This window comes from Plecotus auritus, assembly GCF_963455305.1.
Source record: "Plecotus auritus genome assembly, chromosome: 3".
NCBI classification, from domain to species: domain Eukaryota; kingdom Metazoa; phylum Chordata; class Mammalia; order Chiroptera; family Vespertilionidae; genus Plecotus; species Plecotus auritus.
The window spans coordinates 59,563,523-59,571,764 of NC_137772.1; positions in this window are offsets into that span (position 1 = coordinate 59,563,523).

Sequence of the window (8,242 nt, forward strand, 5' to 3'; positions counted from 1 at the left end):
CCCTGCCTTCCCCAGTAATAAAGCTAACACTAGACAGTGAGTGGTTTCTCATGTACTGCTATAAACATTTTACATTTATTGTCTCATTAAGCAACTAAGTTGGATGAGTACCATTAATGCTTCTATATTTTAGATGAGGAAACAGAAGCACAAAGAGTTTAAGTAGTGCTACACGGTCACACAGCTTCTAAGAGACACAATTGATATTTTTAAGTGGATGAGAAAAGGTAACCCACTGAATGGGAGAGGATATGATATAGCTGATAAGGGGCTAACATCCAAAATATATTTTAAAAAACTCATACAACTCACCATCAAGTTTTTAAAAATCTGATTAAAAAATGGACAGAGGATGTGAATAGACATTTCTCCAAAGAAGACATCAGATGGCCAACAGATACATGAAAAGACGCTCAACATCATTAATCATCAAAGAAATGCAAATTAAAACCACAATGACATGTTACCTCACACCTGTAAAAAAGGCTTTTATCAAAAAGACAACAAAGAACAAGTATTGGAGAGGATATGGAGGAAAGGGAACCTCATGCATTGTTGCTGGGATTGTAAATTGGTGCAGCCATGATGAGAAATTAAAAGCAGAACTACCATACAACCCAGCAATTCCACTCCTGAGTATTTATCTGGAGAAAATGAAAGCACTAATTTGAAAATATAGTATATATGCAGTCACTATGTATTGCAGCATTATTTACAATAGCTAAGATATGGAAGACACTTAAGTGTTCATGGCATATTACCCAGCCATAAAAAAGAATGAAATCTTGCCATTTGCAACAGCACTGATGGACTTAGAAAGACAAAGAAAGACAAATACTGTATGATTTCACTTATATGTGGAATCTAAGGAACAAAACAAACTAACAAATAAAACAAAACAGAAATAGACTGATAGATACAGAGAACAAACTGATGATTGCCCGAGTGGAGGGGGAAGGGAATGGGTGAAAAAGGTGAATGGGACTAAGAAATACAAACTTCTAGTTATAAAATAAGTCGTGGGGATGTAATGCACAGCACAGGGAATATAGACAAGAATAGTATAATAACGTTTTACAAAGACAGATGGGTACTAGACTTATTGTGTTGATTGATCACTTTGTAACGTATATGAATGTCGAATTGCTATGCTGTATTCCTGAAACTAATGTAATATTGTATGTAAACTACAAACAAAAAATAACATTTAAAAAACACATATGAGTTCAAACACTGAACCACCTCTAAGCAATCATCCTCTGGTCCATTCTGGCTCTTTTGCGTAAATTAAGTCTTCACATCTAATGGCCTTAATGAATGCTGATGGCAAGGAACCCAGGTAAGCCTTTCCTGATAATTCTGCAGGTGCTGACCTTGAGCATGTTCTTTTGGGTGAATCCCCCTGAATAGATCTGAAGAGAATTATAGCAACAGTGGAGTGAGCTGGAGAGGCTGCCGGAAATCCTACCAGATGGCATAATATTCTTCAAACAGTGTTGATGGATCTCTTGTGATCATACGCAGAGACAACATATGAATGAGAGAGAAACTGAGGATGTCTGTGTGAGTGTGAGAGACAAGAGAAGGGACAGGGACGAGAAAGGAAAAAAAACATTACTGATGAGTTTGTAGTAGCTTCTAGAAGATTATTAGCCATATTGCAAACAGGTATATTATTATATGAATTGTATATGATTTTTACAGAATAATAACATGACAAGAGACCAAAGATAATAGCCACTCTAACTGCTGCAGTCCAGAAATGTAAAGTTACATTAGGTTAGGTAAGATTTTTAAGTTTTCCAGGTGGTTTAATGTCAGGGCCAAGAAGAAAAATCAGTTTTCCTAAGTCAGCATTTATTGCTCTTTTTATAATCCTGTGCTACAGTGTCTAATAAACAATGTCAAGTTTTTTATTATCAACATCTAAATTTAATATGAGCAATGGGCGGCAAAGGCTGCTATAGCTTCTACATTACTTTTCCTCCATCTGTGTGAAGCTGCTAATTACCTGCTGTCAGTGAAAACAACCCTTGTAGGCAGCTGAAAAAATGAATTGGAAATTCAGGTTTGAAGTCAAGTAAAAAACACAGGTGTTGCTTTGTTCAGTTAAATCCTAACAAGAAACTTAGTGGGATGAAAGGGTGGAGGTGGGAAAGGAAAAGGAGAGATGACATCATCGTCATACTCAGCTGAAATTGTCTGAAAAAGGATAAAAGTTAGAAAACAGCTTTCTAAGCACTTCCTAAAAGGGAATTTGGAGAGCTCTGGATTTGCAGGACTAAATTGTGTCCACAAAACAATTGACATTTTAGAAAAATAATTTATGAAAAGATTTTTCATCCCCTTCAAAAAGTGCAAATAGAAAAGATTATGTGTTGATTGAAGCAGGCAAGAAATTATAAAGTTAAAGGATGTTTTTGTTTTGTCTTTTTTGGTGGGGAGCAGGGGGATCAATTCTATGTAATGTTAAAAGGTTAGTATTTGTGCACTGTAGAACAGTAAACTGTAATAGGCACTTCAGCTGTGCTACTGTCGTTAGGACTAAAAACAAATTTTGGGTTGTTTTTCATAATGATAATTTACTTTTCAGAAGTCTTATAAACAGTAGGCAATGTTCCCAAATTAAAATATATTGTAGACTATTGACTCTTCACTTGAACACTTACTTCTCTTATTCCAGTTTGGAATTCTATTTAATACAGGAAAACAGCAGCCTTTATTTTGATTACTTATTTTGCATACTCCAAGGCAAGGAATTCTCAGGCTCTGAAGAATGTATTGCAAAGCCATGGAGAGGAAGATTACTTGAAACTTCAGGAAGCTCTTTGTCCCCCTTCTCATCTCCATCATTTTTAAATCCAGGTACATTTGTAGTAGGAATTTGTTCTGTGAAACCCTGCAGCAATATTTCTCTTCATTTCCATGACAACAGCTCCCTATCAACTTCTGAAGGAACTTGCCTGTATTGTAAACAAACTTCTCTTGGCAATTGGCCTGTTTTCTTTCTCTATCTCATCTTCCATCTGTTCAAAGGCTTTGCTTCAAAAAGAAGTAGGTTGCAGGTGTGTACTTTTTCTTTCCTCACCCCCCTCCCCTTTTGTTTCTGAAAGAGGTCGATCTTGGAGATTAAAATTCTCAACTTGTGACTTTAACAACCTCACAGAGCAAGGCTGAGTACCTGTGTGTACCTGTGTTTACCTGTGAACCAATATTCGGAGCATATCAACATATAGCTTGGTTCCATTGCAGCACAAGTCCCTCGGAAATAGGAAGCTGACTAATACATTTTTTGAAAAAGAAAGAAAGAAACTATTTAGGGCCAGCCTAAAATGAATCAGAAATAAGATTGTTGTTGTTGTGTGTGTTGTTGTTTTTTCAGGATCTTTCATTAAAGACTAAAGTGCCTATTATAGAAATTGTTTCATGACAGAACTAGAACCTTACCAATAATCGAGGTGAGAAAACTTTATTTTCTTTTGAAAAAAGAAAATGTCTCTTATATGTTTAACTTGAGGTTTCATAACCTCAAAAAAGCATAAAATTTTAATCCTCAGGACTTGAAATGTAGGTCAGATATTTGTCCAATATAACAAATTTGACATTTTTATAAGTTCATTTACTGACACTCTTAAGGTTTTTTTTTAATTCAATGTCCCAGCTATTGGATCATGTGACTACTAGAGTAAACACAATTGTCTGGCATTATGCAAATTAAAAAAGAGTCAAGCCAAAGAAAAAAGATACATTTCCTTCACTGAAACACCAAATTTGAAGAGAGATAACTGGATAAAGAGTATCTTGGCTCGAGTTTTAGAGAGGTTTGGGGCATATGAATCATAGCCTCCATTGAAAATGTTACTTTATTTACTTGTTTTGTTTGTTTTTAATTTTCCTTAAGGTTCCTGAGGAGACATCACCTCACTGAGGATATCAGCAGAAGGATGTTTGATATCTCCAGAAAACCCCAGATTTGGTAAGTCAAAGGGTCTTCTCGTAGATAAAAGTATTTTCATGTCTTTAACTCATTTTGCCATATGATCTAATTTGCACATATGTTTATTAATCATTCAACAAATATTTATTGAGTACTTACCATGAGCCAGGCACTGTGCTCACTGCTGGGAATGCAGTGGATCATTTCTGTCCTCCTGCAGGTTCCTGGGGGGGAAGCAGATACAGGCTTTAATAGAGTAATCACACAAACACATGTAATATTATGATATGAGAACTTTTAATAGAGGAATTTGATATTTAGTTTTTAAGTAAGACCTTGCAGAGGAGGTGAGGCTCAAGCTAAAATTTGAAGAAGACAGAAGTGAAGAGGACAAATAGTCCAACATAATATATTTTTTGACGTTCCTGTTATTGTTGTAATTAGCTAGTTTTTAATATTAATAATAGAAAGAGAGCGAGAGGGAGGGCAGACATTACAAGCATGGTCATCTGGGCAGCTTCACCAGGAAGCTACAGCTTCATGCTCCCCAGGGAACCAACTGTCTATTCCCTGCAGATCCCTGGGAGAAGGGGTCCAACAAAAGGGGAGATGACACATGCGCAGTGAAGTCGGGGTGCCATAGGGAAGGTGCTTGGCTGTCAGTCTAGCCTGGGAAAAACATAGCTGGCTAGAAGGGTGGGGCCACTGCAAACTCACAAATCTTGGAAGGGTAAAATCCCCAGACAAAGAATTTCCTCGCTCTTGCTTGTTCCCTCTCGCTTTCTGCTCCATGGCTTTCACCCATGCATGGACCTGTTCTCTCTCATAGCCATGTGGCCTTAAGCAGCTGCACAGCCCATGGCCATGCTCCACATGCAATGGACTGCAGCTGGGAGCACACACTAAGCTAGCCAGGTGCTGGACTGGACTGCATTTGAATATGGAACAGAAATTCTGGACACTGACTTTAATTCTAGCCCTGCTGAAGACACAGTTGGACTTTTTCCGTGGTGAGACATACAGAGATGGGACCTTGGAGAGGAAATCACCTTGATTTTACATCATCAATAAAGCTTCCCACAAAACCCTACCCTCCCATGGGGGCCTCAGAAAATCCCTTTCCTTGCAGCACCTCAAGAACTCTACTTCCACAGAGAGCACTCCTGCTTACTGGGATTTTAGTTCCATAAGAGCAGACTACACTGTCTAGTTTGGCACATTATCCTTAGGGCCTAAAACTGTGCCTGGCACAAAGTTCAACTCTCAATAAATATTTATTAAATAAATGAACTAAACTTAGTTGAATTAAACAAAGAGGAAAGGGAAGACCAATTCTGACAGGCTTTTGCAAAGATTCTTTCACTGGAGGAATCATAGAATATGAAAAAGGCCATAAAACTCAGAAAACTATCGGTTTGGGGGCCTCCTGGGGCAGTGGTCGACAAACTGCGGCTCGCGAGCCACATGCGGCTCTTTGGCCCCTTGAGTATGGCTCTTCCACAAAATACCACGTGCGGGCACGCACGTACAGTGCGATTGAAACTTCGTGGCCCATGCACAGAAGTCGGTTTTCGGCTCTCAAAAGAAATTTCAGTCATTGTACTGTTGATATTTGGCTCTGTTGACTAATGAGTTTGTCGACCACTGTCCTGGGGTATTAGAGAGGTGCTCTGAATACCTCTGTGATGAGGCAGTGGGAACCACTGACTTCTTTCCTTCTTTCTCTCAATTACTTTTTAGTGAGCAGCCAAGGTCCTAGGACTTATCTGAACTGTAATGCTTTCAAAGAAACAACTTATGTGTAAACCACACTCCCTTCTCAATGTAGACTTAGGACATCACCTAGGGAAATTGTGACCAGTTATTATTTTCATATTAAAATAAAAGCTGGTGTAGCATACCCACAGGGCAGTGCAGGGACAAACATATAAAGATAAAATCTCTCTTCCTCCTCCTATTCTTCTTGTCCTTCTCTCTGTTTCCCTCTCTCCTGAGACCTCTCCCTCTCTCTCCCTCTCTCCTTCTTTTCTTCCCTCTCTCCCTCCCTCAATGACTATGAAGAGCATGCTTTACTCTGAAAAATCTTAGGTACACATGTATAAATTCTAAGAAGAAGGTAGAGAGCAGAATATGTATTGGCCTTGAGTTGAGCCATTCAACATGCATCAGGTATTCCCTGTGTGCCCAGGCCTCTCCTGGTCCCAACTGTGGGGAAGGACTCTCTGCATCCTGAGCAAGCATCTGCTTAATTGGAGAAACTGAAACAATATCCTCAAAAGAAGTTACCAACAACAAGATTTCCATCATGTGAATGACTTCTGTGTGGCGTTGTATATGAGTGCCCAGTGCATGAGTTAAATCAAGGAGGCTTCCTGTGATGTTTAAGTTTGATTTTGAAAGAGAAGTACTGTGATCATCGGAGAAGAGCAGAGAGGTAAAACAGAGAAATACTTTTCTTTGCATAAGGTAAATGTTTTCAACACCTAGGGCCATTTGGGAGAAAAACCAATCACATCCAAAGCAGAATCCTAAAATATAACCATAACTCAGTGGAAATTACAGCAAACAAGTATATATTTGGCCAAAAGAGTGATTTCCCTTATTCTCTTTTTTAAAAAACAAATTATTTATTTTATTTTTTAAATTTATCTTTATTGTTGAAAGTATTACAGATGCCCCTCCTTGACTTCCTTATTCCTTTTTAAGGTCAAACAAGAGCCAGGTACACCAAAAATATGGAAACACTTTCATTCAAAATGTTTAGTTCTACTCCTTTAGTTCATTGTCTTCTTGGGTTCAATAAGAGAAGACCACCTTATTTATGAACCACACAGCAGCATATCTCTTCAAAACTGAAACTATCTCAACCTAAACTATAAATTATTAATTTTGGTAGACCTTTAATGTCATCCTTCCTCTGCTGTAAGAAAGAATGCAGTATTTTGGTGAATCATGAACTGTTTCTTCTAGCACACACACCTTAGACATTTAAAACATATCCCATAGGACTAAAAATGTAGATGATGTTCCATGTGTAAGGCATTTCCTACCTGAAGGCACAAAAATAAATTCATACTGGCTGTGAGTTTGTGCTGTGAGTGTTTTCACCCCGTTTTGGATCAACACCTGCTAGTCTAGTCTTGTGTCTCTTTCACTCTCTCAGATACTATTTCACTGCTTAGAGGCCTTTGAAAGGCAACAGATAACAAACACTCTTTGGTCCCTTGCATTTCAATAGAATAACCTGAAACTTCTTATCATGAAGGCCCAGCCAGACCATGATATGAGGGAGGGGCTGGGGGGTTCCCAGGTCCTAGTTCCATGTATAATTTGATTTCTTTTAAACAAATAATGGGTTAAGTTGAACTCACACTCATGCCAAAAACAACTTTTTACAGCAACACCAATGACCTGCCTAGGTCCTCCAATTTTCCTCATTTCAAAACTCAGCCCTCTGTTTACATCACATCTTATGCCTGCACATGAGTGACACAAACAGAAGAGGACTGGCTAGACATCAAGGCATCAAGGGCCCGGTTTCAGTGGGAGACTACAGTGAAGTTATATAAATGCACATTGACAGAGCTGCTGATGAAGAGGCCTTTAAACAGCCCCTGAATTGACTAGTCCAATAGCCAACTCAGTCAGGCCAGAGAGGACATGAAATTAGCTCACCGTTTGCACTCAGACTGTGTTAAGACATTTGCAAAGCCATTTTAGAATTAAATCACTAGTCCAGATAAAAGAGCTTTGATTTTTAAATATTAATGAACAAGTGTGTGTGTGTGTGTGTGTGTGTGTGTGTGTGTGTGTTGTATTTAAATGATTCCTAAGAACAGAATATTTACTTAGTATGATTTGCAAGAAACTAGTGCTTAGAAAACTAGTTGCGTTGGGAACTGTGACTTACAATGCACACAGCCATCATTCACAATGCATCATAGTCCAGGAACTGTAGACTCTCATTCTAGGTTGAATGAATGAATGAACAAACATTATCTTCCATCCTATTCAAGCAGAGTAACTCAACAGCACAATTCTGAGATTGGCTAGTATGAATGAAGAAATAAATGCTAACCTGCAGTTTCAGCCTTCTGAGCACACATGCAATTTGTCATGGTCAATTATATTTCTGGCACAGCGGGCCAATGCCTCTCTGACTGGCCAGTGGAAAGTCAATTAACTTCTCTTTAATTCTATTTTTATTTTTGTAGCTTGGAAATGAAAATACAAACTGATCATCTCCCTCAGAACCACTGTGAAGCCAAAGGGGATATTGCCAGCCAGAACAGTATAAGCCAATAA